Source organism: Manis pentadactyla, chromosome 3 (assembly GCF_030020395.1).
Source record: "Manis pentadactyla isolate mManPen7 chromosome 3, mManPen7.hap1, whole genome shotgun sequence".
NCBI classification, from domain to species: Eukaryota; Metazoa; Chordata; class Mammalia; order Pholidota; family Manidae; genus Manis; species Manis pentadactyla.
The window spans coordinates 13,334,791-13,357,200 of record NC_080021.1 but is presented as its reverse complement, the minus strand read 5'-3'; the positions used below and the strand labels follow the sequence as shown (position 1 = coordinate 13,357,200).

Here is a 22,410-nt window from a genome sequence, read left to right as displayed (position 1 = left end):
GAGAAAACCTTGTCAGAGTCTTGCTGTTGGGTGTGCGAACAAACTTCATGTAACACACAAGTGGAAAGCAGGAGAGAAGTGTACTTCTGCCAAGAGCCTGGGAGGGCCCTGCCCTGGGAGGTACCCCCTCAGGCTCCTGCTTGAAGCCCAGGGAGATGGCTGGGTTCTTGATGAATTAGTTTTCTGTACCTGGCTTTGTAACTGACTGAAGAGACTGTATGTGTTCTCACTTTCGCACGCACATGTTGCCCTGTGGGTTATGGGGTGCAAGCAGCATGCGCGTTAACTAGGAACGATCTGGTTCTCTTGGTTCTACCACTAAATTCAGAGCCTCGGCTTCCTCAGCCAGAGTGAATGGATAAGCATGACTAGTTGGCAGAGACCTGGGGAAGCCTTTACGGGAAAACTTGGGATGGCAAAAACGTGTTTGTCCCTCTGCACAGGCGCAGATGGGACTCGAGAAAACACCCCCAGTCTGCCCTCAAGGAAGGCACTACTGATCAGAAGATGGCGGTTCAGGGGGGCCTCTCTTTCCCACATCGTGCCACCACATGTTAGCAGAACAGGCCTCTACCCTCCTGGCTGCTCATGGCAATTCCATTTCTCAGCCAGCCCGTGGATGGGAGGTGCAGGTTGGGCCCCCTCGTCCAGGTAGAGGGGCCTCACAGGCTGCCACAGGGAGCAGCTGTTCCGCAACATGAATGGCTTCGCTTCAGGCTTGAGCCTGAGCCTGAGCCTGAGCCACACCCACAATTGAGTTTGGCCGAGGAACCCTGCTCTTCTGGGAGGAAGATCCATTAATAGTGTGCTTGTCTTCCTACTAATAAGACTGACTTTGCTTCCTATTATACCTCTTGTGTGTCCAAACCAGGCCTAGGGTTCCTGTAGAGGAGAAGGACTAAATATTAGGGTGGAGGGCCTGGCAGTAATGGGCCCCAAAGTGTTGCTGTGTAATAGGCAATATTAATAGCTAACAGGTATGGAGGATTTCTCTTGTGAAGCACTTTGAATATATTAACTCATTTGGTCCTCACAACAACTCTGTGAAATAGTTATTCTTACCATCTCACTTGTTAGATGGGGAAATGAAGCACAAAGAGGTTAAATAACTTTCCCATGTTCATACTGATATTAAGGAGCAGAGCTGGGATTTGACTCTAGGCAGTCCAGAGCCTTTGAATGTGATCATCATGCTGTTCTTCATATGAATATACCCTAAACACGTGAGTTTCCTTTTAAATTTGGTCTTCTCTTGGGATGCATTTTTTATTGAGCATGGGGTTCAGCCCCTCAGCTAGAGGGAGGGCTCTGAGTCGGAAAGGGTAAAGAATGGAGGGGATGGGAGTACTGCGGGCCTCTAAAATGTACAGCTGAAGGTGAAAGGGTGTGTGGTCACCTTTCTCCCAGTCCCCGACTGGAGGCTCCAGTTCAGCCGCCCTGCCCAGGCCTCCACGTGAGGAAGACTGAGCCTGCCTTCTTGGGGCTTTCTGACTGAAAACGGGATTTCACAGATCTGGCCGGGGCCCTCAGCAGAGTAGACAGGAGCCTGCAGAGGCTGAGGTGTTGAGTGAAAACTAAACTTGAAGTTTGAAAGATTCTGTGAAGATGATTTACTAAAATAAATAAATAGATACAATTTTTTGTCACCTTTTTCCTCTTGTTTCAACCAGACTGTGTGGAAGAGAGGGACAGGCCACCCTGGGCTTTAGTTATTGGTCACTTTCTTTTTGATCCTCGGAGATAATAGGTGATTGGAAATTGGCAAAGTTCACAGTAAGCTGCCCCCCTGACTTCTGGTTCAAAATGCAAGCTGGCTGGGGGCTGGCAAAGCTGAGCCATAGAGCTTTTCTTGTTAACACCTGTAGGTGAGACAGAAAGCTAAGACTGATCGTACAACCCAACGACAGAATCTGAAACGATTCACAGTAACTATGGGGTAGATGGGTCTGGAGTGAAGGCGACCTGTCATGGTTCCAGCACACGGCATGGCACACTCTTGCTTTCCTTCATTAAGAAATCCCACCAAAATGATAGGAATTTTCTTTTCTCCTGCATGCAAGCTCAGCCCCAGCCTGGCATCAACTCAAAATGGAACAGTTGCTTCTCTTCTCTGCAGTCGTTCTCTTAGTATTATTTCTCTTTTCTCAGACTCTGTCTTCTCCCATTTCCCCCAAGCCAGGCAGATCCTGGGAATCCTGGGAAATGAGTGGACTGAAAATAGGGAGAGACTGACCTCAGGGAGGTAAGTGAGCCTGCCGAGGCTCTGAAGACAGCTGGCGAGGCAGGAAGGCCAGCTCTGCCTGTGCGGGGCCCGGATGTTCCGGTCCTGCGTCATCTCTGGGAACCGGAAGCTGGGCTGAGGGCCGACGAAGAGGGAGCCATATGCCGTGCACAGCATCCCAGGGAAGAGCAGGCTATTAATCAAGAATCGGGCTGGGATCTGTGAACATGAATTGTGGATTGGATGGATCTGACCACCAGACAGTGCACAGAGCAAAGTGCTTTTTCTGGCTTTAACCAGTCCTGACAAGCTGGCCTTGCCCTGTCTAAAAATGAGTAAACAAACTAGATCATTATCATTAGCAGCAACAAGGGGCCCGTGAAAGATGTTGCCAAAAAAAAAGAAAAAAGGAAAAAGAAAAAACGGAGAAAGGAAGAATATCAGCAAGGCAGAGAAATGCTAAGGGTGATTTACTTCAGAATCTAGATGATCATTTCAGGAGACTATTTGGTACTCTTAGAAATATCAATGAAGGTGTTTCTGAAATGGAAGCAAAATATCTGAAGGCAAGATCTGGCGGGATACAGGCAAAGGAGTGACTGGGGAATCAGATGAAACAGAGCAAGAAGGAAATGTGCTCAATGGCTGGAATTAAGGCAGTATTCTGTTGCATGAAGCTTATCACTGGTGGCGGGGGGACATACTTGAGAAAATCTTCCAGAATTTAGAAAAAGGAGACGAAGAGCTGAGAGGGTGAGAGTAACAGTCATGAAGGTTTCAGAAATATTGGCCAGAAATTGTGGAGCCATGTGATACAGGGAAGCATTCCTGAGCTAAAGCGAGCTCATGGGAGACAGGCAGAATTGACCCCAATTCAGAAAAACTCAAGGATAAAAGCTTTACAGTCATGTAGCCTGGAGAAAGTATGAGCTTCCTAACATAAATACAATATTCCATAAATATCCAGACATATGGCAGTTGTTTGTGAGGATAAGAATCAGCCTAGCCTTCATCTTCATGTTCCCAGCACACTGCATACCAGAAGATCATTTAGTAACATCTATAGTTTGAAGAAGAAAAGGATATGACCCAGGAATGTTATCTGTATGTTCCTGTTAGCATTCACATACGCAGGGAACAGAATGATATCACTGGATATGCAAAGGAGAAAAAAAATGTCATGTCCAAAACCTCTTTTAAAACTTTAAGACATTTGCAGATTGAGTAATGAAACACAATTAAGAGCTCAGAACTAGATGGTCATCATGTAGAGGGAGCAGCAGTGAGCAATAATAGCAATTAAAGAAGAGATAAGTTTAAGTGTCACTGCTGTGGTTATAAAAGTGAATTAAAACCTGAAATTCATTCAGGAAACAGCATTTATAATATGTAAAATAGTAGTGTCATAACAATGATGTAGATCCCAAATCTTCCAAGAATTATTTACAAAGACTGGGAAGTATATGAGATGGGTTTGGAGAAGAAAAGTAGACTGAACTCATTGCCTTAAGAGAACCTGTGAATTTTATCTTTGTAATGTGTTCATAGATTTTACTTTTCTTTAGATATACCTGTATTTCCTATTTTTTCTAACACGAATATTCACTTGATTTATAAACAATGAAAGGTAAAGAAGATAACAACAAATGAGAAATAAAATACTCTAAGATGGATTTCACCTGAAATTTTGAAAATCTACATGGGTTCTAGTCTCTAAGGAGCCGTCTCTTTTTTTCATATTGGTGGGGAAATGACTCAGAGGGAGGGTCAGGTTGGGGTGGAACCCTGCTGTGGCTATTGTTGTTGGCCATGGTGAGATCTGGCTGTCCCACATTTTCCTGGGGCAAAGCGGGAAGGAAGGGAGGAAGTCATGAGAGATGAGCCCAAGCTTATCTGTGGATTTGCAAAACCATGAGGATGTTATGACTTCTATGTGGCCCAGAAACACCCCATGGAATTCAGTAGTGAAACGTGGGGGGAGTCTCACAATTTTTTCTGGAGGAAAGCATGAGTGTGTGGCCTCAGAAACGTTGCTTTGTTCTTGGCCTCTGCTTCCTCATCTGGAAAGTGGGGATAATGGACTTATCTCAGAGGTCCTTTGGAGGATTCAATTCATAGTGCACAAAGCATTGAACATAGCAAGAGAAACAGTATGTGCTTAACTGATGCTGTACCCTTACGTTCCCAATACTGTTCTGTCAATCTGAACTTTAAAGGAAAGATGAGATGAAGCTTGAACTACCTGGTTATCTGGAAAGTTCCTGATGCCTATGAAAAGGAAAGGGGAGGCTGGTGTCAGTGAGGAGAGGGGGTCAGATCAAGGTAAGAAGGCTAGGGTCTCGCTCTGTGCATTGTCTGACAACCATTGTAGTTGGAAAATCTCCTTCCCTTGGCACAACAGTTCCAAACTGCTTATGAAATACTTTTTGAGAAAAATCCACCCCCATTTATATTTCCAATGAAGAGGGCTATTACTGTTTGATTTAGGAACTTTTAACTCATAACTTGATTTCTCCAGGAAGGAAAAGTTGCTTGCAGTTATCCATTTTGAACAGAATGGTGAGAAAGTAGACTATTTATAGCTACCTCTTCATTTGGTTGCATAACATGAACACTTCTTAGGAAGGTGGCACTTCCCTAACTCAGGCTCTTGCAGCCTAGAAAGGGAAACTCCTTTGATGAATCATTGACCAAAGCCAGGGCTTGGCCAACCTTGATCTTTCAAAACTCAGTCTCTGGCATCACATTCTCTAGAAAGTCTTCCTGAATCTCTCCAAAACCAGGGTTCTATACTGTCAATTCAACATTATCCCCTTTTTCATTCTACATACTCCCCTTCATGGGAGAAGGTAGCCTGGGACCATATTCCTTAGACTTTTGCCAACAGAGTTCATGATTCTGCTAAGGAGATGTGCTAATATGGTGTTTTGATGGCCAGGGAGGAGCAGAAGTCATTCTCAGTGACAGAGGTCAGCGAGTAGGTGTCAGTAGATGTGGGTTGTTGCTGGTGGCTTCCTTTCACTCATCCTCTTGAGAATTGTCCACTTTAGAAGTATTTCCTGGATGGCGAGGGTAGCAGCTTCCTGAATGCCACTTCTGGCAGATTTCCCCACCAACATGGCTATAAGCCATCCCACAATTGTGTAAACTTTCAATTCCCTGTATTAAGCCCCTTTCTGCTTGATATACCCAGAGAACCTCCTTTCTCCCTTTCCAAACTTGGAAACATCCAGATCAAGTTAACACTCTGCACTTGACGCTCTAAGCACCTTGTTCCTATTATTGCCCAAATCAATAGCTCGGAGGTTAAGCCCACAGATTAAAATAATGCGAAAACTTTCATAGTTTCTTCAACTGCTAAGAGAAGCTGAAAGCTCTTGAAAAGAAAAACCCTGAGGATGAATCAAGAGCCGCTGAAGCTAACCCTGGCATGTATCAGAACCTACTTGTAGAATGAATGCAGAGAACAAACGGGGACAGAAACCAATGAAATCAGTAGTAGTAAAGCCATAGATTCTGATGAGTCATTTCAGTATCATAGGGTTAACCACTCAGATAGACTGAATCTTAGTTATTGGCCTCTTAGAGTCATTGGCTCTTTATTCTTTGTTTAGCATCTAACAAATTTATCTATTAGTAGAAACCAATTAAGTCTCCCCACCACCTGCCACTTGAAAACCGCATTCTGGTTTTGTGCAACTTGACACCAGTAACTAGTATATAGGAGGGTGGAAGGAGTTGGGCAAACGGTGATTCTTACACCGCTTTAGAACTAAGACCCTCTTTCTTTCAGCTGTCCTTGCCATTGGGCACCACTTCATCTTGGAGACCTGGAGAGGAAAATGACATGTGTCAATCATCTCCTGATAAAATAGCACAAATACCCTAAACCAGGGGCTGGCAAGCTTTTTATGTAAAGAAGAAGATAGTAAACATTTTTGGCTTTATGGGTTATACAATGTCCTGACTACTCCACTTTGTCATAAAGAAAGAAGGCATAGACAATATGCATATAAATGATAGTGGCTGTGTTCCAATAAAACTTTATTTACAAAAATCTGAGGGCAGCGCAGGCCAGATTTGACCTAGGGTCTGCAGTTTGCCAGCTTCTGTTCTAAACTAGCTCAATGTAGCTAAACTACTTCCTTCTTTTAATCCAAAGAATAAAACTCTGCCCTCATTTATCTTTGTTCCTTGACCTTCAGAGCTACCCTTGAGAAAAGAAACAGTTGGTTTTTAAATTTTTAAAATCCTCAGACAAACTACATATAGATGGATGGAAAAGTTAACGTTTACTCAACCTCTGCTGCTAAGAGGTGTCCATGCAATATAATGCACATGTGAAACAGGTATTGAGATCCTCATACAAGAGGAAACTCAAGTGGAGAGAGTTTAAATTATTGCCTGAAGTCACATGGCTGAAAGTGGTGGACCCAGGATTTGACCAAGCTCTGTCTAGCTGTAGAGCTGTACTTCTAACAGGTCTTATAATGTCTAGCTTAAGGCATCCAGACTGTCTCCAGGTCCTGAAAAAGTAGGGCTTGGTTAACACAAGCACAACAAATCCTTGAATAAAAAATTTTATTTAAGAGACAGGGCTCACATAGAAGATTTTGATCCTGTAGCAGTCCATATCTGAGATTTTCTCATGCAGGTGGGTGGGTTATTTATGAGGTGACTGTAGCAAAATAGATTAAAGAATGAACAATAGTGCAAACACAGTGATGGTGAAGAGAAGTGAAAATGTGGCAACGCATAAACTTGCATCTGAAATTTCTACTGTATTGCACAACCTTTGCAGATAACCTCTGCATGGAGCACTGAAGGGGATAAAAAGATGGCAATCACCTCTCTCAGCCTGGTGTAAATCTGAAGTTGAAATGTGTGAGTGAAGAACAGAAGAACGAATAGTGCATGTGAGCATGGATAGATGGATGTACTGATAGCTCAGGATAGCTGAATGTAATCCAGTGTTTGCCACAAATGTGGCTAAGTCATGCCAAGTGAATTATGTCACCTGCACAGGCCTTGATTTCTGTAGAATGTGGCATTTGGAATGAATGGTTTCTAAGGTCCCTTGAATGGTTTCCAAGATTCAAATTCCATATCTTAATGGGTAGTGGGCCAGGGATGGGACTTAATTCCCACCCACAGCTCTCCTTAGCCCATGGGCCCCAATTCCAGTATTAGCTCAGACAGGTATTACAAGATCCTTCTTGCAGACGTTCACCAAGGCAGTGCTTATTTCCATGCAGAATTAAAGTTCTAACTCTTTACTCTGGCTATTCATGCTCTTTAATGGAGGAAGGCCCCTTGCTGCTGATTATTCCAGCTCCTGTACCCTCTGCCTCACAAAGGCTGGGTCTTTGAGCCTAAGGCCCTGGTCTGAGGAGTGCACAGACTGCCTGGTTGGCACCTGCTCCCCTGCAGAAGCTGTGGTTCCTGCTACCCCTGCATGATAGGGACAGATTCCTGTCCCTGTACTCAGGCTTCCACTCTCCCTCATTCCTTTTCTCTTGTTTTGAAAACAGTTTTTAAAAATCTTATTACAAGTGCCATGTACATTCCTTAAAGAAAATTTTAAAAATTTAGGTAAGCAAAAGGTAGATATATTTATTTATAGAACTACAACTCAATGCAGCTCACTCTCAACTCTGAAACGTATCCCTTTGGAGTTTTGCTTATGAATTCTGTAACCATATATTCTTTCTCTTCTTTTGTTTCGTCTTAACAATTTTAAAGCATGTAGTTCAGTAGGGTAAAGTACATCCACATTGTTGTGCAAACGTTCTGCAGAACTCTTTATTTTACAAAACAAAAATGTTACCATTACAGTAACTCTCCATCCCTGCTCTTCCAGGCCCTAGAAACCACCATTCTACTTTCTGTTTCTGTGAATTTGACCCCTCTAGGTACCCCAAAGAAGTGGAATCATACAGTATTTGTCTTTTTGTGACGGGCTTATTTCATTTAGCATAATGTCCTCAGATTCATCCATGTTATAACATGTGTCAGAATTTCCTTCCTTTTTAAGGCTGAATAATATTCCATTGTATGTATACAACACATTCGTCAGTTGATGGATACTTGGGTTTCTACTGAAACAAATACCAACAGGCTGTTATATAAGGAATACTTTTGGCTGTTATATAAGGAAGCTATAACCATGAGTGTGCCAATACCTCTCTGAGATCCTGCTTTCAATAGCTTTGGGTACATGCCCAGAAGTGGACTTGCTAGGTTGTGTGGTAATTCTCTTTTTCTATTTTGAGGAGCCTCTATAGTGTTTCCCAAGGCAGCTGGACCATTTGACATTGTCACCAACAATTCTAATTTCTTTACATCCTCACTAACACTTCTTATCTTCTGAGTTTTTTTGCTTTTGCTTTTTTAGAATAGTGCCATCTTAATGGATGTGAAGTGGTTCTCCATTTGTTTTAATTGAAGAAAATGGAATCACACAAGTTGGGAAGCTGCATTTTTCCCTTTACTCTCATGAACATATTTTTAAGTCAACAAATATTCATTTATAATGTCATTTCCAGTGACTGCCTAGTTTTCTGCTCCAACACTTGCTTACTATGCGACTCCGGCCACCTTGCCCAACATCTCCCTGCCTCAGTTCCTGCAGTTGTAAGACAGAGTAATAAATATCTTAAGGGACCTTAAGAGAATGTTGTTGTGAGGATTAAATGAGGTGATTAGTTGACAAGAACCTTCAATGATTACTGGCACAGTGTCAGCAATCAACTGCCAGCCATTGTTATCGATATTTTTATTATTGCTTGCGTACTGTATTGATGGATCTATTTAAGTAATTCCTTATTGACCTTCAGGTTGTTCCTGATTTCTCACTTAATAAAAAGACATGAACATTAGCTACATAACTGCAGTCACTTTTTTTCCTAAGGCCTTTGTCAGGGATTAGGAGAGAATAGCCCTGGATGAGACCCACACTCTGCTGTTTCCTCGGAACAGCTTTCAGTCGCGTAGAGCTGGGGCCCCCTGGAATCCACTGCTCTGGCCTTGATTTTTAAATAAGCCCTCTCATAATTCATTGCCAGGGTATCTCACCTGCGCATCTGTGGGCCTAAAGCTTTTCAGGGGGCTTGGCACAATGATGCATGGCCTGGAGAAAGCTTAGTAAAATATTTACATGGAGGAATGTGGCATTTCCTACCCTGGTGCTCTGATTACGATCAGAGTCTTATCTTTCCCCATAAAAGGAAGTGAGGACATGTATTAAGTTGTCAACACTAGAAACATATGAAGTCTAGAATTGGGGGTCTTGGGAACTTCCTGATGTTCTTCTATATAGTATCATCCAAGGGTAAGAAGGCAAGTCTGCTGGAAGAGGGGCTGGGAGGTCCATGAGGTCAGGAACACTGTGGTGGATAACACGTCTACCCTCTCAGCAAACCTGGGGTCTTTTGAGTGGTCAGAAGGCCCTCTCTGCATTGTCCTCATCAAGGGAAGGGAATTGTAGGTGTCCAGGACAGACCCCATCTCAAGGATCTCTGTGAGGATGAGACACACACATTAAATGAGGGGCCTTTTCTGAAATGAAGCCAAGTGCTCCGTGGGGAGAACATGGCCAGGAAGCTGGGCAGAAACTGGCTCAAAATTCTGCCTCTGACACTATAAACTTCCACCATTGAGCAGGTCACAAAGCCTCTCTGAGCCTGTCTTCTTGTCTGCAAGCTGGAGATAGAATGACCTCACATACTGGTGTTCTGCAAAGTTCTGGGGTGATGGTTTTGCTATATGAGATGAAGAGTGACCATGCCAAGCTGTAACTTCCTGGTAAATGTAGAGACACTGAATGTTTTTGAACCTGGGCACTCTGCAACCTGGACAAATGCCTCACTTTCAACAGCCGTTATTTAAAAACATTGAAAACAGGACTCCTAGGAGTTGAACAATTCCCACCTGGAAAGTACTACCAATATAATCACCATGACCACTCACAGGCCTTGAAGACACCATCAGATTTCCCCTGAGGTGTTTCAGTGTCCTTCCAATCAACTCGGAACAATCCATTCATCCCTCCATTCTTCCCACCAACAGTTGCTGAGGGTTGTCTATGCTTTAGGAACTGTTACAGGCACTGAGGATCCCCAGTCCCTGCTTTGAGGATGATCCTATTCTACTGGAGGAGAATGACCTCTTAATTCACCATTTTGTGTCATAAACTGATGGTTACATCTGAGCTCCATGTACCTTGATAGAGGTGCACCCTGAGGTAGGGTCTTAGAATTGGAAGGAAATTTAGACACGGATAGGCCCAAGCCTTGCTGGTGCATGGAGTCTGCAGCCAGGTCTCCATCTGTAGCCTCATCTTCTACAATCTCATGGAGCTTACCACCGCCTCCACACCCAGCCCCAGACAGCCTCTGGACAGCTCCAACAGTTTGAAACGTTTTCCTTATGTTGAGCTGCTATTTGTCTCCTGGAAACTGTCCCACAGCTTCATGGAGTTAATGCCATTCTTCTACATGACAGCCCTTCAGATGCACAGGTTAGCTTTCAGGGAACCGGCAGGCAGGGGTAATCTTAGCCTCACGTTGCACAAGGGGATCCTGGGGAGTTCTGAGACTTACCTGACTTCAAGAAGGTGCTCTATTTGACAATGAGGGCATGGTGAGACTTTCTCACTTTGGGTCTATTTGGATTTTCACTCCTGGCCTTACTGATTCCACTGGAATTTCTAAAGCATGTTAGCATTCATTCTCTTGCAAAGTCCTCAAATCAATCTGGTGAGATGGTCCAGAATGATTTATTATTTCCATTTTGTTCATAAATAAAACAAGACTCCAAGAGGCGGTGGGCTCAAGGTTACATTGATGACATCTGGTAGAGGTGGGACCCAAATCCTCAAATACTGGATGTATAAAAATTCTACTCTGATGTCTCCTCCCTTCTGTGTTCTTGTCCCGTATCCAGTCAGCCCTTCCCAGGATCTACTTTATGATCTCCTTAGACTTATTTTGCTAAAATATTGACTCTATTGTATCACTTCCTTTATCAAAAATTCTCAGTATTCCTCCACATTATAGGATTAACCTCTAAGCCTTTAGGATGACATTCAATGCTGTCCAAGTCATCTTACCTGCTGGGATTTTCAGGGATAGTGGGGCAGATGGATGACAGATACACTACAGCTATAGTTCAATGAGAAATATATGCACAGGAGATTTTGAGAATGTAGAGAAGCTAGGTGACGGTCACCAGAGGCTTCCGGAGTCAGAGATGCCTGAGGTGGGATTTAAAGATGTGCATGTCATCCGCAGGTCGACAGGGGCCAAGAAGACTTGGAAGAGAGAAACAGTCGGGTGGCCCTTGGGGCAGGAAATGTAAGTAGTTGGGTTCTGCTAGCCAGCTAGGAACCCTCTAGGGCTTGGAACAGGGTGAGACTTCACGAGGGGCAGGGCCAGGTCCTATAAGCTATTAAATTCAGGGCTTTGGACTTTTTCCTGCAGAATCTGATGAGCCAAGTGGGATTTGAAGCAGGCCAATGGCAACTGCATTTGAGATTTGCATGTGAGAGCGAGCCCTTTGGTCAGGGAGGGGAGTGGGCTGGAGCTGGGGGTCAGTGGGGAGCTAGTCTGGCTAACAGGGAGGTAAGGAGACTGTTGCCTTGATTCGGAGGACAGACCATAAAGGGTAGTAGCAGTCGTCAGAGGAAAAGGAAGGATTTCCACATATTTTAGGAGAGAAAACCAGATAATCTGATGACTGGGAGCTTGGAGAGAGAAACAGGACAGAGGAGTCAGGCTTCTAATATGTTCTCAGGAACTTCCAAGTTGGGAGAAAGATAATGGTCTTATATTTACTGTCATCGCTACATCTGTACCTGAACTGCAGGGAGGCGTTGCAGAAAGGAGGTGTGCAATACCTGTTTACAGGTAGATGGATCTGCTTAGTGGATTTAGTCACAAACAACTCTCTGTCACCTTGATATAGTGGCCCAGACTGCCGGCTAGTCACATACACCTGTTCTCTCTCCTTGCTGGGTACTTCTCTGGACTCTATTTCCTGCACTTAGGTACAGTTATGCAATTGGTCCAGACTCAGGCCTGGCCCAGACATCCTCCTCCACATCTGGTCCTTTCTGCCAGCCTGATGCAGAAAGCTATGGTGGATCCTTGAGAGGGAGGGCGTCCCTCTATTGCTGGGTGGAAGGGAGCTGGCCACCAATAAGGAACACTCGTTTTAGACATGACACGAGCAAGGAACAAACTTCCGTTATGTCTGAGGCTTTATGTATAGGGTTTGTTGGTTACACAAGTCAGTGTGACCCAACCAATAAACCGTCGCCATTTCTATTCTCCCCTGGATAGGAAAGAAGGCAGCAATTAATACATAACCCTTAGTGCCAGTCACTGTACTTGGTAGATGTGTGTACCTTACTTACCTCATTTAATCCTGCAAGTGCTCTGAGATTTTAAAACACTTCTGCTTGTGGAAGACAAAAAAAACCCCTGAAGTTTACTGGCTGCTTCATGTTATTCCATGTTCCCCTGGACACAAGAACATGAGCCTGTGCAGTACATACAGCTCCTTCCTCCCTTCCTTCCTTCCTCCCTCCCCTTCTTCTTCTTTCCTTCCTTTCTTCTTTACTATTCTTGAGTTTTATTTTTTTCCTGTCTTAGAGAGATGTAGGTGACATATAACCTGGTGTAAGTTTAAGGTGTACAACGTGATGATCCGATACACTTATATATTGCAAAATGATTACCACAGTAAGGTTAGTATACATGTATCTCCTCACACAGTGACCTTGTGTGTGTGTGTGTGTGTGTGTGTGTGTGTGTGTGTGTGTGTGGTGAGAACTTCTCTAAGGTCTACTTTCTTAGCTTCAAGTACACAACACAGTATTCATGTCACCCTTAGTGTTAGATCCCCAGAACATATTCAAGGAAGTTTGTACCCTCGGAACGCCTACGGTTTCTAAGGAAACTCTTTGTCTCTACTAGTCCTGCCCTAATGAGAAAGTTAGATGATGATCAACAAGAAAAGGAAGGTGAAAGGGAAAGAGAGGGAGAAGGAAATGTTAACCAATCGCGCTCTTCATTTGTTTAGGTCTGACTTCTGTAAATATCAAGTACATTAACTGGCATGTGTACTGGGCTGAACACAGGCCTTCACAATGACTAAAGCCACCACAGGTTAGTGCTTCTGAAAGCAGTGCTGTCTTCCTGGTGGCCCAGTCTTCATATCCTTTCCTTCCACTGTGGGTCTCGGTGCTATAGCTACCCTGGCCTTCTTTCACTTCCTCAAAGAAGTCAAGCTCCTTCTTGCTCCCAGGGCTTTGCAAAAGCTGTTTCCTTTGCCTGGAGTGTTGTTACCCCATTCAAGTGACTAACTCGTATTCATCCTTCCGTTTTCTCCTTAACCATAACTTTAAATACCAGGGAAGCCCTCGCTGACCCCGGAATTAGGGAGTATCCCCTGATAACCCTCTTGCTGCATTCTAGACTTCCAGGCGGCAGTGATCAGAATTTTGGTTGTACCACCACTTTTATAGTTTAGTGTTTATGTCCATTCTTTCCCCCTAGACTGTCGGCTCCGTGAGCACAGGGATGAAATCTGTGCATTTGGCTTCTCGATCTCTAGGACCTAGCAGAAAGCCTGGCCATAATGTTCCCTCCAGAACAGTGTGTGAAAAGAAGATTTTTCTCTTAGTAAAATAATAAAAAGCAACCTTAAAGAAAGGAGGGTCTTCCAAATGACTTTCTGGGAAACTTATAGTGCATGTGAAATTCTGAAATGAATCGGGCTACTTAGAAATTTGATACTGACTTAAACCCAAACCAAGTGAGGTGCCGTCCCGTTTCACAAGTGAAGTGTCAGAGCCTGGAGGCCTGCTGCAGAGGCCCTTGGTAGTGAGTCAGTGGTGGGGGCAACCTCTCTGATGTCCCTACTCGCTCCGGGGTACTGGCTGGTGGGTGCTGACGTGATGGTGACTTGGGAGCCCCTGTCCTAAAGGAAAGGGGGGAGCATGATCTTTGGAGTCCTGGCTCAGGTACTGTAGGTACCACGTGACCCTTGACAACGACAAGCCTGAGTTTCCAAACTTGTAAAATAGAGAGAATATTCTTTCCAGAGGCTACATGTGGAGGCATTTTCAAGGCTCAAATGTTCTCACATGAGTAGAAGTGCTTTACAGAGAGACAGGCACTTAGCAGGTGTTCAAAAATTCTTAACTGACATGTAGTGCTTCCATAGTATTAGGGATGATACTTAGGACGTGTTTCATTTGGACTAGTAAGGCAATAACTCCATTCACGAAGAAAGGCAGTCCTTTATCTTTGGCTGGTGGATAGAAAGACTGACTTATTTCCTGGCCCAATGGCAGAGACCTGAAGACAATGGTTTGATTTCCTGATCGTGAACATGTATCTTTTTCACAAAGTGTGAAATGGCGCACAGAGAGCGGCGCCCTGGGGGGGGGGGGCACACTGAAATGAGTCACCCTTTGAAAGTGCTTGTGGGTGACTTGTTCACTGTTAGCTGATGAGACTTGTCAGGGAGTTTGTTTCTCTAGATCCAGATACACGTGAGCACCACTAGGCCAGGGCCACTCTGTTCAGCACTTTTCAAATGCTCTTCTCTTTCCTCCTTACTCTATCCTGGGGTGAATAATCATCCCTAGTTTCATAAGGAAATTCAGATTCAAAGGGATTGAGTAACTTGCCCACAGCCACAGAGCTAGTAAATACAGAGCTGGTATTTTAACCCAAAACTCTCTGCCATCGGATCCCATACAATACAAATATATTGTATTCCCTCCCTAGTAAAACACATCCTGTGGAGAGTGAAGACCAAAATTATAGATAGGAAAAACTAGTCCAGCTTTATTATTAATAATAATAAAGGTGAGTATTTATTATTATTATTGCCTGATAACTTCAGAAACAGTTTCCTTTGGAATGCAGAACTTTCTATTTTCTTCTATAGACATTCACTGTTTCTGATTTTCTCTGTCTCTGTTTGATGTTGCATGAAACCCCCTGGCTAGAAGGGCTGTTTGGTGGAGTGGAAATTGTACTGGAGCAGCACTGTTTCCAGCCCTGCGTGTCTCCTTTGCCTGACTTTGGGGAATTCATTCAAGATCTCTGAGCCTCGTTTTTCTTCTGTGTGAAATGAGGACAATTATGCTGCTCGCTTGCCTACATTTATGGATTTTGTGAGGATCCATCAAGATAATTGTTGTACAATGTTATGCAAAAGACTCCACATTATTATTCTAAGGCAGAGTCACTGCTCTGGTCCCTTTCTCAGTGCCTATAGATCCTCTTGGCATCCCATACCAGGTGAGAATTTATGGTTAGTTGGATGTGATGGCAAAATCTTTCTTCCTATGCCTTATTTTCATCCTGCAGTGCTCCTATTTCTGCACACAGGCATTTGCTCTAATTGGAGAAGAGGTGATTCTATTTTGAGGTTGTGGACTCAAGGTGCCATTAAACTGGGATTCATTTGCTTTCATTGACATAAAGTGAATCTTTTTTTTTTTAGTTTAATTGTTGCTGTAATGGTAATGGCATGTATATATATATATATATATATATATATATATACACTTACTTATGAAATGCAACGTTTTCAGTTTTTAAAATATGAAAATCAATATATCTTCCTACTATCTTACAGACCTCTCTACTCTACTCTGCTCTATTTGCTTTGGATATATTGCATTTCTTCCCATAAAGTGAATCTTCTATTTGTGGACTGCTAGGCTGCCCAAATCCACCTGTTACTGCAGCCAGTGGCCTTATCTGGTGAGTCTTGTCTCTGCTAGAATCAAAGCCAAATATTGTAAGGACTAATGGTTTTACTGAGGTGGTCGTTTCTGTGACCACAGAAGCCTGCTTTGGGTGTTTCTGTTGCTATCAGAGACTCTTGATGGAATTACAGCCCCTTAGTTCATTTTTGTCCTTGTTTATTATCTGGATAAGCACTGTACCCACCTCTCTTTGCCTTATCTGAGGATACAGAGCCAGCATGAGTGAGTCATAGGGGCCAGTCAATTGCATTTCCACAGTTTTATTAGAATGGCAGAGTAGATTAGCTTTGTTAAACATGGAATAACTGTCTTGGGTGCTCATCAGTCTCCCACAGTTCCTAGAATAACTGTGTTTTTTCTCGGAAGCATCTGAGCCAAGAGAGCAGGACAGGCAGCCAGGAGACCTGAGTTGATGGATCATGATTCTGTTAATTGCAGCTTTGAGTATGGCCAGATGCTTTTGGTCTTGGTTGGCAATATGAGCAGAGTGCCATGGAGCTCAAGGGTTGGCAAGAGAGGGTCAGGGAAAGTTTCTCTAAGGGGCATTTGAAAATTGGGCTTTGATTATGAACTTAATTTTACTAGGCAGACACAGAAGCAAGGGCAAGGGCATTAGTCACAGGGGATGCTGATTGCACAGAACAGTGCAAAAGGAAAGTCATTAATTGGTCTCAGGAATAGTGTGCCTTGGACTGTGCTAAGAAGGAATGTTGTACTGACAGAGCCTAGAGAGGTAGAATGTTGAAGTCAGGTCATGAAAGGCCTCGAGGACCAAGTCCAGGTGGTTGTACTGGACAACAGACAACTCTCAAAGCCTGTAGAGTATGGGGAGATCGGGAGGAAACATGATTCAAAATTTTTTTCACGAAGCAGCCAATACTCAGTGTAAGTTATTCAAGGTTGCTCAGCAAATATATTACCAGCAACCAAAGGGATCATTTGTTACTCACATGAGGTCTGCAGGATAACTGAGCTACTACAGACATCCCCGTTCAGCAGATGAAGGAGCTGAGACTTGGCGAGATTAAATGCTCAAGGAGACATTGCCCAAAGAATATGAAAGTTAAAAATAATATTCCAATGTCCTGCCTCATATTTTGGCCTGATGGGATTCAGCTGAATTCTTGTAGACTTCAGTTTGAGATTAGATAACATTTGCTCTGATGCATAGCAAGGGCACCCAAGATTCTGAAATAGAAAGAGGCCAACCTTGCATCAGTAAAACTCACTGAGTCACTAATACTTAGTAGAGATATCATTTGGCCTTTCTTGTAATCATTCCTTACTCAGAACCAATATAGTACTATTTTCATTGGTTCTAGGGGAGGCTGGAACTTGTCTGACAAATGCTGTGCAAACTAGAAATTTAGTAACATCTTCTACATCAGTGCTGATAATGTAGAGTCCAGTCACAGATATTAGTGCCACAGAGGAGGACTGAATGATTTCTGGGGGAGCAGAAGAAATGTAGGCTTTTACAAATACCTCCGGAGTGGGTGATGCTTTTACACAGATAACCTGGAGTCCATTTGCCTGGTCAAATGTAACAAGAGTTACAACGTTGCATCTCCAGACGGAAAGAGTAAGACTATTAAAGAACTGGATATTTCTTTCTTCAGTGGTATTTTCAATGACGTTGAAAATGAATTCTTGCTTTTGGGCATAGCACTGGGAGTTGGTCCATCAGGGTGGGGGTACTCACTCTGTAACTCACAAGTGTAAACTTTGGGGGGTCTCTTACCTGTCCTGAATCTCAGTTCTCACACCCTAAGGTAAATCTTGTACCCCTTTTCATATAGAGGTGTCGTGAGGTTGCAGTTTGCAAACATACATCTAGAGTGGGTCCTGATGTACAGTAAGGACCCATAGACATTATGTGAATCTGGAATTAGTTCTTTTCTTCCAGTCTTGGATGCTTTATTTGGTTTTAGTTTTCCATAAGATTCTTCTATGGTGACTCCACTCTTTTGTCTCCTAGATTCCTCTCTAGCCACTCGAGACACTGCCTCAGAAAGATGCTTCCAACACCTGAAGAATTTCTGTGTTCCCTCTCCCAGTCTGGGGGGTCTATTTACCATATCGCCAGCTTCTGGAACTACTGGGTCTGGGATCCAGGCTGAAGCCAGAGGCAAGTGTACTTCAAAGCATCTGGATATAAACACAAGTGTATCATTGAGATTAGGAGGATCACATATTTAGACTCCCAAAAAGTCGCTTTATCCCACCATATAAATGATATCCTAAAATATATAAAAACAGACTTGATGGAAAAAACCCACCCAAAGCCAGAACTTTTCTGGAAATAGTTTTTTTTTAGTTTTATATAAAATTAGCCATTATACATTTTTTGCAAAAGCACTAAGAATCTGTAGCAAAAAAATATATAAGTCACACTCTAAAATATTACGAGTTTCTTTTCAAAATACATGTTGGATGGAGCACCTTCACCGTCATTGGGTATCGGTGGTGGGGGGGTGGACAGTCAGTGTTTTCTATAATTGAAAATACCACCGCTTCGCCTTTTCTTATCCATCGCCACATCCACTCTCATGCTCTGGGTTGCTAAGAAATTCCAAGAAGTTTCCTGCTGCCTCACTGACTGGAACAGTCTGGAATGCACTGTTGCTGATAATGACAGAGGAGGCTCGAAGCCACAGAGGCAGCAGCGAATCCCGGCTCCTCCACTTTCTGTTCAAAGATAGTGTTCAAGTTCCCGAGCCTCGGTCACAGGTCACATTTCCTGGGAAAGAGGCTGAGACTCCGAGGCTGTGGAGCAGGCTAACCGGGACCGGGCTGGGGAGCAGCTATGGCGGGGAAGGAAGCAGGACGGGGCGGAGGGAGAGGAGGACCCCGGCGCAGTGCCAGTGGGGACCCCCAGCAATCCCGCAGGGAGCCGGGAGTTGCCGCGGCCCTTCAGAGGACAAGTGGCGGGCGGGCTTCTGTCCGGCCATGGTGACCAGTCAGACAAACAGTGCTTTCATCTCAAAGCCTTTCTCAGAAGGCAGCCTGCTCCAACTGGTCGGCGTGGCCGTGCAAGAGCCCCATCCCGAAGCATCGCCCCGTGTGTGGTCACCCTTGAGCAGGCTGCCCAGCGCTCCCTGCAGACCTCACCTGTCAGGGGTTTGAGGAGGTTCTGGGGGCCCGTGATTCGCTGCGCTCCATCTCTGGGTGACGAGCAGAGTAACAGCCTCCATCCCCATCTACGGATGTAAATGATATGCAAATGAGCCGTGCCTTGACCCTTCTGTAAAAGCAGTGCCAAACCTGTGCCCTTATTCTATCTTCTTGATAAACATAAATGTCATAAGAAGTGGGCTCAGGAAAAGGAGAGCGCCAATGAGTCTTTCATTTGGTAGCATTTTTTTGACGACCCTCAGGGGTGCAGACCACTGGAGTGAGTGACAACTGCTTGCCCTTGGGAATCATATTTGGGGCTGAATTGGAGGTTTAAACCTGAGGAAATGGGCTCACGGTGGTTTTTCTACGCTGAGAAGTGGATGCCCAGCTTGCTGCCAAACACCCCCGGTGCTGTTGCATTTGGGCCTTATGACAGCCCTGATTTTCTTACCCCCATTTCACAGATGAGGTCAAAGAAGCTAAGCCGTTTGCCAGGGGCACCCATTTAGAAAGAAGAGGGGACAGAAAACATGGTGATGCAGGGGCCAGGGGCGAGGTTTTCCTTTGTTTGGGGGTAGCAGGTAGAGAAGGGTCTGAGAAGCAGAGGGGAGAAACTGCTAAAACTCAGCTTATTCTTGGGTCTGTTATTGAAAGTTGGGGGGGGTGTTCCTCGTTAATGCTGATTTATGTGTGACTAACAGAAGAGGGGAGAAAAAGGAAGCCTGGTTTCTAAATTTATCTTCTGTGGCACTTACTAAAAAGCCCCTCAAGGTGGCCGGAAGTTGGAAGCCCTCAAGACGCGAAGCCCTGGAGCAGCTTGCAAAGGCGTGGCAGGGGTGGGGGGCCGCTCGGAGATGGGCCGCCACGTGGCTTTCAGTCTGGGTTTCTGCCTCTTAGTAGCTATTAAGATCTCTTCTCTCTGTCTCCTCATTTGCATCATGTCATACCCCATATGGTAGTGTTTTATTTACCTCGTCCAGGGAAATGGCTAATTTAGAAAGAGGTGAAACCAGAAGCCTTGGCTTCCAGAAGCCCTCCTTCAGTCCCTCCTACCCGCCCACCCCCTCTTTCACTCTCTCCCTTTTGCCTCTCTCTCCTGCCATCTTGACTTTTATGAATGGAGAACCTTGCATGAATGAGAGGATCATTTTTTCCAGGGGACAGTTACCACTGGGCATCTGTCTTACTGAGGGCTTTATCCCAGCAGCTTTTTCAGCCAGAGGGCGTTTTATCATGACTGACTCCCATTTATTTCTTTCATGATGGGGGAACATTTGGAAGTTGAAGAAGTGTACCCAGGCTGCTTCTGATCACGTAGATCCAGGGCTTGAATTACCCACGGCTTTGCTCTTCGTCTGGGATTTCTGGAGAGAGACCTCCTCAGTTTTGCCATTTTAGGTGTGGATGTTGCAATTTACAGAGGGTCCCTTAATGCTTTTCAAGACAGAGTTTGCACCTGGTGTTGGGGGATAAAAGAGCAAATTCAAACTTTCCTTGTTCTTGAATGATTCTGGGTGATTTTGTTATTCATTCATGTGTTCTTGGCTCTCTAGGCTATGGTCTCAGACTCCTGGGAAGTATTAAAACAGCAACCAAACAAATACAAAAGACCATTAGGGATACAGCTACAGGAGGATTTATTCCTCTTTAAAATACTTTAATTCTGTGTTTCTTTGTTTCTTTATTCAAGGAGCATTCATTTTAGGTGCAAGATGTGCTGGGCACCAGTCTAGATATGCAGGATCCAGAGTAGGAGAAGATCTGCTCTCTGCCTTGAATCTGTTCAGTTTTTTAATTTCCCAACTTAGAGGTCATAGTCACACAGGAGGTACAGAAAAGGGCCCAGGGAGGACAGAGCTGTAGGAAATGTGTGAACTCTTGTGAGACAATGCACAATTTTATTTGCAAGCAAATTTCTCTGGGAGGAGGCCTCATAACTTCCATTGGATTTTTAAAGCATTTGTGAGTAAAAATGTTTTTGACCCATGGCCTCTGCAATTGCAGCAAAAATTTCCAGTGACCTACCCCTGGTTATCTACATGTAGGATCGTCTCTCCTTACTCAGCCCTGGTGGGTTATCTTTATTTGGGGCCCAGGCAACTGGCCTTTAAGTCTATCTTCTGAGAATAAACTCCTTAAAAACTGGGTCAATGTCTTTGTTATAGCTATACTCCAGCCCAGAACCTTGTATCCACTAAGTTTTTACATTTCCCATTGTTTTCTGCTCATGTCTTACAGCAAATAGGAGGTCCTATTGAAAACTGCATTGATGAATTATGCTCCAATCTTGTCACTCAGTTCTCTATTTGAGCCCTTGTGTGAACTGGATTCTGCAACATCTCTGGCCACTGTGAACAGGCTGCTTCTCCCAAGGCAGGGCGAGAATAAAGAACATTGCTAAAGTGGGGTGTGTGCACACACGCATGCTTCCTCTGAAAGTTCTCTAACATTTTCACCCCTAATGCTTTTTTCCTTAACTATCATGTGGAGAGAGGTGTTTGGACACCATATTAATAATAGCTCTTAGTATGTATGAGGCACATTCCATTTTCAAAGGCATTTATAAACACTGAAAGATGAAAGCGTGCGCTGCCCATCTTGGGGAAAAGGGAATGTTAATCATCACGGTGTCTGGTCCTTGGACAGGGTCATGAAGCTGAGAGCTAGAAGGGAGGTTAGAGGTCACTGGCGCAACCTCCAGTCCCTAGAGGAATTTTCTTTCCTTCAGAGCCAACAGAGGTGGGGTATTCCCTACTGTCTCTTACGTTCAAGCAACCTTGGCCCTCCTGTAACTGTCAGTAGTATTTACCCATCTATGTATCTGTGTAGCTATCAACTGGCCCCTGTCACTCTCCCTCCCTTCTTTCCTTCCTCCCTCCCTCCCTTCCTTCCTTCCCTCCTTCCATCTTTCCCTACCCCCTCCCTCCTTTCTCTCCTTCCTCTTTCCTTTTGCAGGGTCCTGCTGAAATTGTAGATACATAAACAAAATGATGTTGCTTTAAGGTGTTAAATTTGGGGAGGTTTGTTACATATCAACAGATGACTGTCACACCTGGGCTATGTGAGTGCCCTACCTGAGGAGCCTCTCCGGAGGCGCAGATGCAAATCCATATGCAACTCTGCCGCCCTCCTGTTGCACGAGCCTTGGTTCTCCTTTCCTTGCTGCCAGTCCCTGACCTAAGGGCCCGGAGGATTGCGTCCGTGCCCTGGCCTCTCTCAGCTGGCCCAGCACCTTCAGACAGTGTTACTCTTGTAGCTGCTGCTTTGCCCGAGATGAGTGTAT

The 22,410-nt window shown here is 44.3% G+C and overlaps 1 long non-coding RNA gene across 1 annotated transcript; it reads left to right on the top strand.

Annotated features, from left to right (window-relative positions):
- Window positions 1-4,205: 4,205 nt before the first annotated feature.
- Window positions 4,206-18,517, top strand: LOC118915073 (uncharacterized). Its single transcript, XR_005025874.2, has 3 exons — window positions 4,206-4,543; window positions 13,304-13,389; window positions 17,989-18,517. It is a non-coding gene; the product is annotated as an uncharacterized LOC118915073 (long non-coding RNA).
- The last annotated feature ends 3,893 nt before the right edge of the window (window positions 18,518-22,410 follow it).